Source organism: Cupressus sempervirens, chromosome 3 (genome assembly GCF_028749045.1).
Source record: "Cupressus sempervirens isolate cs-2001-9-10 chromosome 3, ASM2874904v1, whole genome shotgun sequence".
Lineage (NCBI taxonomy): Eukaryota > Viridiplantae > Streptophyta > Pinopsida > Cupressales > Cupressaceae > Cupressus > Cupressus sempervirens.
In genome coordinates, this window is record NC_143120.1 from 332,144,819 (window position 1) to 332,157,059 (window position 12,241).

General features: G+C 33.6%; 1 pseudogene; it reads right to left on the minus strand.

Annotated features, from left to right (window-relative positions):
- Positions 1-3,816: 3,816 nt before the first annotated feature.
- The window catches only part of LOC149566337 (putative aldo-keto reductase 2), a 142,170-nt pseudogene continuing 133,745 nt past the window's right edge, over positions 3,817-12,241 (minus strand).

The window sequence follows — 12,241 nt, forward strand, 5'->3', positions numbered from 1 at the left end:
TTATTAATTATTACCCTAAAGTGGTTAAAATACTTGTATAAAAGAGATTAGGGTTAGGGATTATTTCATAAGGTGTGATGTGAAATTGGTTCTTGTGGCGGTATTGAGCTGTAAGGGATTACAGATTATAATCATGTTGTAATCACTGGATCATAAAAATATTGGACTTGCTATTTGGTGGATGTAGCCTAGGGATTGGGTGAACTACATTAAATCTTGGTGCCTTGTGTTCTTTTTTGTGTGATCTATTATTTTCTATTATTGGTTATATTTACATGTAATTATTATTTCTGTTCGTGGTTTAATCCTAACAAGTGGTATCAAAGCCTAGTTGTTTTTAAGTTATCATCTGCATAAAAGTTTCACAGTTGAGTTGGAGCAATGGAAAATGAGGGTAACCTGAGGGTTGATAAGTTTAATGGGCAGAACTTCCAATTATGAAAGATGAAAATGGAAGACTATCTATATCAGAAGGATTTATGGAAGCCATTGGAAGGCACAACCAAGAATCAAGGATCTATGTCAAATGATGAATGGGATCTTTTGGACAAAAAAGCACTTGGAAGCATTTGATTATGCCTGGCACCATTAGTGGCATTTAATATTACAAAAGCAAAGACGATAGAAGAATTGATGAAAACCCTAGCAACATTGTATGAAAAGTCCTCCACTTCAAACAAGGTATTTCTCATGAAGCATTTATTTAATATAAAAATAGAAGAAGGTGGATCTGTTACAGATCATTTAAATGAGTTTAATACTATTACTAGTTAATTATCTTTTGTGGATATCAATTTTGAAGAAGAAATTAGGGCTCTCTTGATTTTGTGTTCTTTGCCTGAAAGGTGGAATGGCTTGGTAATGGTTGTGAGTAATTCTATTCCTAGATCTAGTACCTTAAAATATGATGATGTGATTGGTGTTATTTTGAGTGAGAAAACTTGTAGGAAAACCTCGGGTGGATCTACATCAGGAAGTGCTTTGAATGCACAAAATAGGGGCATAACAACTGAGAGAGGAAGTAATTCTAGAAATCATGGGAAATCAAGAGGAAAGTCAAAGGGGAGGAGGTCTCAATCGAGAGGACCAAATGATTGCTGGTATTGTGGGAAACTAGGGCACAAAAAGAAAGATTGCTAGAATCAAAAGAAAAATGAAGGAGATAAATTAGATGGAGACAAGGAGGCAAATGTGGTAAGTAAAAAATACGAAGAGGATACTTTGCTTCTATCTTTAGAAAGTGTTGATGAGTCATGGGTTTTAGATTCTAGTGCTTCACTTCATGCTACACCTCATAGAGATTATTTCATTGATTATGTCCAAGGTTATTTTGGGCTTGTTTATTTGGGGGATGATGAACCCTATCAAATTGTTGGGAAGAGAAAAATTAAGATTAAGTTGCAGAATGGGAATCATTGGCTACTACATGAGGTAAGACATGTTCCAAGGCTGAGTAGGAATTTAATTTTAGTAGGGAAACTCAGTGATGAGGGTTGTGTAGTTACTTTTAATGATAAAAATTGGAAGGTTTCAAAAGGTTCCCTTCACTAGTACATTTGACCCCAATTTTTGACCAAAATTTTTGACCATCTATTAAAATGTTTTAGATTGGTCAAAATATGCAAGGAAAAATATCTTTTTTTAAAAATCCATGCCTGTGTTGGTCGAATTTTCGACCAACACGGGCTTTATATGTTAAATTTTTTTAAAAAGTGGGAAAAACTCATTTTTGCTAAGGACGAAAATGGAGGAAGGGTTTCACAGGTTGGAGGAGGAAAAGGCAAAGGTTTTTGAGAAAGGGGCATCTATGTATAGGGGGTGCATGGAGATGGGTGTGGCAGCGACGGTGTTAATGAAATCCTTGAAATCAATGTTGTCGTTTGCTAATGAGGAGGCCAAGTTAGGGCTGAAGATGAGAGTGGTGGCATTGGTTAATGAGGATGGGGTGTTTTGATAATGCAGGATCTGTTAATTGCTGGTTTCAACATCACTAGTGCAACAATAGAATGGGCAATGGTAAAACTCATTCATAATCTAGATAAAATGGAAAAAGTCCAAGGGGAGTTAGAGGAGGTTGTATGTCATAGTAGAAGAGTGGAGGAATCTGATATTGATAATCTACCTTACCTTCATACAATGGTGAAAGAAGTGCCTCGACTGTATCCTCCTGGTCCTCTTTTGATCCCTCATAAAGCATCAAGATCTTGTGAAATAGGGGGTTTGTGATCCCCAAAGACACACAAGTATGGGTTAATGTGTGGGCGATTGTGAGGGATCCTGTTGTGTTGGAAGGAGCCTTCCAAATTTATGCGAGAGAGGTTTTTGGAGGGAGAGGGAGCTACTGTGGACTTTAAGGGACAAGATTTTGAGCTTATACCATTTGGAGTAGGGAGAAGAATATGCCTAGGGCTTCCTTTGGCTGATAAGATGCTTCATTTAATTTTGGCTTCGCTGGTTCACTCCTTCGACTGGAGTCTTCCTAATGGAATGAGAACAAAGGAACTAGACATGGACTATATATTTAGAGTGGTATTGTGGAAAAGTCAGAATTTGGAAGCAATCCCACTACACCTGCAGCATCACTTGTATTAATTCTTCAATATTAAGGTAATTTATTCAATACGTTGGATCACAAAGTCTAATATGATAATGCCATTTAGAATGGAGGTGTCATAATAGATTTACTAAGTTGACTGACTTTCCCTACAATAATTTTATTAGTGTCTAAGACTCTAAAGTATCAAGAAAAGTGACATCTGTGTACACAACATAGTGAATGAGGGCTACCATTTCTTTCTTAGGTGTCACACCTCTGTATCAAGAGAGACATACCCATACAACGTAGACCCTTCCCGCACTCTACATGGCACTACTTTTGTGCATATCAATGAATTTGAATGCAATATTATAAATAATTTTTGCATGCAACTTCTTACCATTATATACTTATTTTTGTTTAAATTAATATGATCATAAATGAGTTTGAAATTTGTATTAGAAAGACTTTGAGATTTTTATATGGTTTTTGTAATGTAATATGGGTCTTATTCAATGTTATACCACTTCTTTGAGTGTGTTTCATATTGTTTCAAGGAAATTTGGATTTATTTGTAGCTACAGGTTCTTGTGCTTTGTCTTGATAATAAAACATGAATTGGCACCGGATGGACATTCTAGATTATCTACTTTGAAACGTGAATTTTTTGACATATGGGGTGAAAACCTCTAATGTATCCTTGGCATGCACTGATAATAAATGGCATATTGTTATCCTGATGTCCAAGCCCACAAGTTATGTGGAGTAACAATGGTTGAATATCGAAGTCTTTGAGAGAACCTTGGAGACATTACGACTCATTTATTGGATCTTTATTACTAACTCCTTCTTAAGATCCATGTGGAAGGGTTTGGGTTTATCACTAGTCCATAAATATTGTCATGCATAAATGTTAAAATGCCAGTATCATTACTATTAATGAAATATATTTCCACCAAGTTTATAAAACTCTTTATAGAGTCATTTACCAAAAGCTCTCTATTAATAGGCTCTGAAAATACTCTATTAATAGACTTTAAAAATACTACATTTTCAATAATAAGCATTTATAACTGATATAGTACAAGGCTAAAAAATCCATTTATTTAGATTCTTTTTTTTTTAACGCTACTAACTCTTCAGAGCCCTTTATTCATCTAGCTCAATTGCAAATGTTCTACTCTGGAACACAAAAATTTACGTGCTTTAATTCAATGGAGAGTGTTGTATGGGGGCATTTTTGAATTTATTCAGGTCAATTGCAAATCAACAGCTCTGTGTCAGTCTCCAGCTGTAGCATCTACAGGAAAGATGGCTTTGATTTCATTCATGTCTTCTGCTATCAATTTTACCGAGAGAGAAGATATTATCATCCAGGTTCTTCATCTTGGTGGTTCCAGGAATGGGCACAACATCATTTCCCTTGTCTTGAACCCATGCAAGAGCAACCTAGCTTGGGCTGCACCCTTTTCTTAAACTGATCTTACTTAGCTTTAGTAATAGATCTTGGTTCCGCTCAAGATTCTCACCTTAAAACCTTGGATTCCCCTATTTAATAGATCAATTATTATGATATGAAACAATCAACAATGACAAAATCAAATCAAATTAATTTTTACCTTTATTGTATTTCTTGTCATGTAGATTTTTGTTTAGATTTTACTTTGTTGTTCAGTCTCAATGTTTGAACTCAACATCAGATCATCTTTAAAATGGTACAATTATTAAATGGAAAAAAAAAATCCTATCCTTTACCTTACAAAGTCATTATCTGTCACACTTTGAAAAAGTTTTCCTCCTGTGCTGAAGAAACCCATGCCTAAAGGACTGTATGGAACAATCCCAATCCCCAACTCCCTATGAATGGAATAAAATGAAATAAAATAAATATAAGTAAGCTTGTATTCCTTATATAAGTTCAAATGGAACAAAGTTCAAAAAAAATCTTATTAAAAACTTCAACTTTTGGTATATACTGTGAACCCAATTCACAAATATTTATTCTCAGTTCTCTGCAATCTATAAAGTAAACATTGAATCACTGACTGTTGAGGTATTATATCATCACAACATTTACCTAGAGGTGGGAATAATTTGGGCCTCAGAATCCCTACTCTAGAGAGACCATTCAAGCTGCACAACAGTGATTGGATGCACTGCATGGGCCCTACGGATTGTTGAAGTAGAGGCTTCAAACAGACCCACATATTTTATATTTCCCTCTTCTACCAACTTCTTCAGTTCACCCATCTGTATAAAAGGAAAATTGATTTGCTTGTTATCAGATTTCTTATGTTTTGCTAGGCGTCAGTAAAGAGCCAGAGGGATACAATCTTGCCCTCCAAAGCCATACAACCTTGATTATTAGACACATATTTTCAAGTGAAATTAGAGGTTTGAAATTTTGATTTTGTTGTTTCTGAGACAAATTCATTGACTCATGTTACATTAGCTTCATAAGAACTCATCTCTCATGACAATAAGTTGGAGTAGTATTACACTTAGTGACCTTTTGGAAAGGCTTAATGCTTCACCTTATGAGCATCATCTAAATTTAATGAGTACTACGTGTTCCATTCATTTTTATGAAAAATGAGTTCTTGTGAACCACTATTAAAATAACTTGTGTCAATGCATTTCACTAGAAAACCACACAGTTGAATCCTTATAGTAAAATCACAATTTGACTTGCTGTAGAAAATATTTCACACTTATCAATCTCAAGAATTGATATGTAAAATATATTTCTCACATCAAATCAAATTCAAGATTCAACTATGTAGTTTTTGGAGAAAAACCATTGCCCAAAATTTTATAAATAAGATTAAAATAAAAAACATGTCATAGTAGTGCAGATTTTGAATCTTAAAACTTACAGAACCATGACAAAATAGTATTTTGGTGCCAGGTTAAGGGTTTGGAATCCGAAGACTTATAGTAGCTTCTATGGGTATAGTAATATCTACCCTGTGCTGGTAATAAAGATCAATGTAGTCTATATCAAGCCTCTTGAGGCTTGCTTCACAGGCAGCCCTGACATATGCAGGATCTCCCTTCACACCAAATTCTCCATTACTCCAAGTCAATCCAAACTTAGTTATAATATGAACCTTCTCTTTGATACCTTTCAGAGCCTATTTAGGAAGGAACAATAAAAGCATTATGCACGGTGTTAGAACAATCAAGCTCAGAGAATTAATAGATTAAGAAATGGAAATAGTACGAGTTAGAAACAAGATGTGCATCTTTTGATCAATCAATGGTTTTAACAAATGCATCTTTTGAGTAATATTGATCACTTTTTAGTGATGGTTTATATAGTTTTCAGCTATGTAAGGATTTGATATAGTTGATGCTTTCGCAGCTCATAATTATGTTATAATGTTGAATTACTTTTCAGAAGAGTCTTCTAGTGTAGGCTAGAAAAGAAATGTTAGAACTTAAGTATAAACACACAAGAGAGCTTGTTAGGTTTGTTTACATGAATGATCCAATGTTTTCCAAGATGACACAAAATAAAACAACATGTATGGTAGAACCATTTTTTAAATTGTAAAGTGAAGCTTCTCGATACCTAACATATAGAAACTATTATCCAAATTTTCTCATCTACATCACCACTTATCAGTTACAACAGTAATCTTAAACTATATCATAGCAGTAACTGGGAGCCAGGCATGCTCAGATCAACATGTATGGTAGTCACAATCAAACATGGATTTCAAGAATTTTTAAGGAAATGAAAGCATTTCATTTTATTCATGCTGCCTATCCAAGAACCTTGAATGGCACAAAGAAATCTTACTCCTTTTGTCATATATTCTATCTTGGCTATATTTATAAGATGTGTCTGTATAATCTTTTGTCTAACATGAGAAGTCATACAAAATATTTGGAAATACCTTCATCTCTGAGTTACAAGGCATAGAATCATGCTAAATTGCTTTAATCCACCTTAGGTTCAGATTTCTTGATTATGCTTTGCAAATATTGATACACTGTTATCCTCTTTTGTAAATCCAATTTGACATTATTTGATTGGTAGTTTCTCTGTATTATGCATTAATGGTAGTCCATGTTCGGAGAATGTAATCCCATCTTTGTTATATGAATAGAGTTTGCATAAGAGATGTTGGTATGGTTTTTATAAAGTAGGTTAATAGCTTTGTCTTCTAAGTTCTTTCTTATAAATGAACATTTGGATATGGTGATAGTAATGAAGGGTCTATATTGGTCGATATGATTGTGTTGGAATAGACAAGCAAAGGAAGTAATCAAAGCAATTAAGAAACACATTTCCAATAAGAATCCTAAGATCCAAATTCTTTCTCTGACGGTTAGTATTGAATAATATTATAAATTTCTATATACATTTTGATTTATTTTAAGTTATCATTACTGAGATATTTGGTTGAATTCTAAGTGAAAAAAATTTACTATAGTAAGAATTCATTTATGATTGACTTTGATGGATAACTTTGATTTAATATTTTCCTGGTTATTTTTGTAGCTATTAGAGACACTTACAAAAAATTGTGGTGATACTATTCACTTGCAAGTTGCCGAGAGAGATGTGGTACATGAAATGGTCAAGATAGTAAAGAAAAAGGTCTGTAAAAAAAGCTTTTGTGTAACTTGCACATGTTTTTGTGGGTTGTAGCTTAAACAATTTTCGGTTTGTGCTCTTAGTGCATATTTTCAGCAATCCTTTATGTGGGTTTTATTTGTATTTTATTTTGTAGCCTGATTTAAATGTTAGAGAAAAGATCTTGGTCCTGCTAGATACATGGCAGGAAGCTTTTGGGGGGTCAAATGGAAGATATCCTTAATATTATTCTGCATACCACGAGTTACAGGTAAGGGAAAAAATAAAATGAATCTTAAGGATGTTCAACAAATCTCATGTTTTTCAAGGGCAGGTTGAATATATTTGACTGACTCTGCCAAATGGCAGGGTAAAACATTGACCTTGAGATTGACCCTCATTTTTGTTACCTAGATTTTCTTTCTAGCTCGCATACTTTAAATGCCATTTGGAAGTAGTGTATATTGTTAAACTATTCTAGGATGTAGTGCAACAGTGATGTTGGCATAATGACATTAGTTAGTAATTAATTTCATGTTGCATGTTCTTAGTTTGAAGTTTTATTTGTCATTTTAGAGCCCAGTGGCTCTAGGGCCTTGAGTATGGTAACCTGAGAGAGTGCATGAATTGTTTGTTATTGCATATTAAAATGTGATTACCTGCCTCAGTTTGCTACATTTTTAGATGCTTTAAGGCTTTCCAGAAAACAACAATTATTGTGTTACGGTTGCTCAAGTATCTTCTACAGTCACTCCTCAAAGATCTATTTTAAGTTTTTATCTTAACCAATGGAAGGCATCAAATCCTTATGGAAATTGCCTTTTAGGTGCCTACCAAAAATGGTATGATTCTTTAGAATGATGGGGCTCCTGCACAAGCAGCATAATGATCTCTTTATGGGATATATTGGATTTTGCCCAAAAATAACAAGTCCCACAACACAAGTTATTTATAAATAGTATTCTATATATAAAATACATAATTGCAATTCAATTTAGAGAAAATTGTATCAAGGATTTATGATCATTATACAAATGATATTGAAAACAAAACACCCTAAATTCACTTGTATCCATTTCACTGCATACTTCTAATAGCTGACCATATTAGGAATTCAGTGGAAAAGCTTGATAGGATGCTGGGAGAGTTGAGACTATCCTCCTCAATTAAACTCAAGGGCACATAATGAGTGCCCAAGTCATATGGCCCCTTGGGCCATGAGAATGGCAGGACATCTATCATCTTGTAGTTGTTTTATTTAATGACAGAACCAGTACTGGTGCATCTTTCTATCAAACATTTTCAAATTGATCCTAAATATGATATTTGATGGAAATTAGATAAATAATTATTAATCTTATGTTCCTTGTTAAGAGGATCAAAGATATTCTTCCTCAACCAAGGCCAAGGGCATGGAATGAGCCTCTGAGTAGAACCCTTAGTCCATTCATCTCGCGATTGGCATACTTGATGAGGGACAACCATTACTACTGCATCTTTTTAACAAATTTATATGGAGATTAATAGAAGAATACTTGCATACCAGTTAGTTTCTATTATATTCTTTATTGCTATTATTTTATACACCGATTCTTTTCTAATTCAAACATGGTAGTTTGATTTCCATGAAGTTTTGCAAATCCTCAAGACCACAAGATAGATTAAGCATCAATAAGTAATTGTGAAAGATCCCCACCCAAACCCAATCCAATTTTTCCATTTTGTTTGGTTTGATGTATGTTTTGGACTCCTAGGAATGGTGATGTTTCTACGTTCGGCAATTCTGATCTGACTTTGGCTGAGTTCACTTTGATGCTTGTTTATGATAACAAATTACAAATGATTAAAGGAAATGACTATGCAATGAATGAAAACATGTCTATCTAAATGATATGGAAAAATATGACTTTATTGTTTACTGCTAAGACTGAAAATAGAGATTACAGACCTATTATCAGTCACAAATCAAACTGTAACAATTCAATCCATAGGTTTTAATGCCATATAATCAACATGTATCACATCCAGAAGTTAGCTAGCTATTGTAGGCTTCTATAGACCACCTTGGGACTAGTAAATGACCACTTTAAGGTATGATATGAAGTATGATCTGCAACAGAAGGATTGCTATTATCCTACACAGGTTTGATATGCAATTTCCAGCCATTATATTCAGTGCCATGAATCTAATATGCACTTTCAGCCACTATATCCCTTTAGATATGGTAAGTTTGAATGACACTATAATTTGATTTTTTAATTTGATTCCAATATTAAAAAATAAGAACTCAAATGACTAGTACATTGTGATCCTGTTACACCAAACATCTGGAACCAGATTACTTGAGCAAATTACAGATTCACACTGAATGATATTTCTCATCAATGCTTTGGCAATATAAATTGCAGAACTAACTATAAAGAAGCAAAGACTGAGTTTCGTAGTCAATATTAAGGCATTTTTATATCTCAAATCACATGTATAGGAACGAGAAATGTTACAGTTCTAGATCCACATTAGCTCTCCAAGCGGTAGGCAAAAAGCCTATATTTCCCATTGTGACTAGTAATTCAACTATGCTTTTCAAACCTCTAATTTTGTCATCTAGCACCAACCTTAAGAGCCTTCCAGGTGATCTATGTTGTTTAAATCTCTCTCAAATATTGCTTATTTATTTGTTGCTATTGTCAGTCCCAATTGTAGGGACACATTTATCAATTCACCCCTTGTACCACAATTATCCTAGTATAGCCATGATAGTCAAACAGTGAAGGCTAAACTTCTTTTGAGATTCTCATGCATGGCTCTGAATACATTCTTGTCACATTAAACAAATAGACAACTATTTTTGCTAAGAACACATTTTCAGTCTACTAGTTTTTGTTTGTTTATGATCCATAGTGTTAGTTTATAGTTAATAAATTATAATATTAGCTTATCCACCACCTATGAGCATCATCTAATTGCAATGAGTGCTAAGTGTTCCATTCATTCTCATGAAAGATGCGTCCTTGTGAACTATTACTCATGAAACATGAGTCAATGAGTTTAACTTAAAATCTACAAAGTTGAATCTGCATAGCAATATCATAATTTGACTTGCTGTGGAAAATATCTCCTACTTACTAATAATATATTGCCATGTTGGGTAGTTAATGGTTGGTTCTTATGGGAAAAATGGTTTTAGAAGCTAAAAAAGTGAAGGCCTTTTGTAAAATAATTGAATATTGTAACTGATATAGAAAATATAAAAACAATATAATATTTGTGAAATTTTATGTTACTTAAAAATGCGATTCTATATTTTGTTTCCATTTTTTAATCTTGTACTCCACATGTTCATCAATGTATCATCAATGGCCTTTAGCTATATAAGCTATAGTCTTATTCTAATATATGTCCTTTCCCCATGCAGTCGAGCTATTGGGTACAAGTTTGGACTGCATCTAAATGAAACTGTTCCCCTACTTATTAACTATTGTAAAAGTGCATCTGAAACTGATGAGGAGCTAAGAGAATATAGCTTGCAGGTGTTAAAAGAGTTTGGTTGTAGAGAAATTATGTATTTTCATCTCACACTATTTGTTAACATCAGTGTTTCCATTTTAAAAGTTCATATCATCTATATTGAAAGTATATGTATGTTTTGTGAAATGCATCTTCAGATTTCATTCTTCAAATAGAAAACCCTGATTATTCAAAAATTTGTAAATAATCACCGTAAAGATGCAATTTGCAGGCATTGGAGAGTTTTTTCCTATGTTGTGCCAGAGATGTGGTTGTTTATTGTGATACAATTTTGGAACTTGCTCTGGACTACATAAGCTATGATCCAAACTACACTGATAATATGGAAGAAGATATAGAAGAGAGTAATGGAGAGGAGGATGAGTATGTTAAAATTGCTTAAGATAATTATTTTCTTGAGAAAATTTAATTTTTGTACAATGGTGTCTTTTATTTTCATGTAATTATGAATTTTATGACCAACATGTGAATACTATTCTGTTGATGTAGAGAGAGTGCTAATGAATATAGCGATGATGAGGATATCAGCTAGAAGGTTCAGAGGGCAGCAGCTAAGTGTTTGTCTGCTATGATAACATCTCATCCAGAAATGCTATTAAATTTGTATGAGGAGGCATGTGCTTTGAACCTTTCTCAATTGTTGATGGGAGATATTTATCATTTTCATAAAAGTTGACTCTATTTGTCGTATACATTTGCCATGTTTTTTGACCTTTGTGTGCCCAATAATTTTGGCTTAGTGTCTCTTCAGAGTTTATGGCTTACCTCTAAAGAGTAACAAGAATGGCCCTTTGTCTTTGTTAGAGTCAAGAGGATACATAAATTCCATTCTCTTGGCATAACACTAACCTGCTAATGTTATGCACAAATAGGAATAAATTGAGTTTTAAATGATATATATCAGTTGTTATATCATTTCAAAATGTGGTTAGCTTTAGGAATTCTTTTATAAGATGTTATATGAAATGATTGCTAGCTAACACCTGCCAAGGAAACATAACTTGCTTCTTCTCATAGTGAATTCTGCTCAAGGTTTTGGCATTGTGAAGTGTAGCCCAGTTCTTTATGTGCCAATGGAAATACTGAGAATGCTAAGAGATGGCATGGTTACTCTCGTTGATGTTATTTCTTTGTTGATAAATATATCTATTGCATTTTCCTTGGTTTTTTAAATGGGAAGTAATCTAAGGGGAGAACACTTCGTTATGTTTCCAAGTAAGTGTTTTTATAAATATAAAATGATAGCATTATTTAGACTTGCACAATAAACCAAATTTTTCTTTGCTTCAAGCGACTTGGAGGGGTGACTTGGTGAGTTGACTCGACGAGCCGACATGGGGAGCAAACTTGGTGAGCGAACTTAAAGAGTTAAGCCATCTCACAAATTTCAAAAGAAAATGTTGACAATTAATCCAACAATAAGATGTTGCTCTAACTAAGTGCAAAGAAAAGAAGGTTATTCACAATATTCAAAGAATGAGTTTGATGAGAAAAACAAGTGCAAATATATGAATCTGAAGAACATAGAGTAAATCATACAGGCCTCTAGAAATTCAAGAAATAATACAGCTCACAATTAATATTTTATATC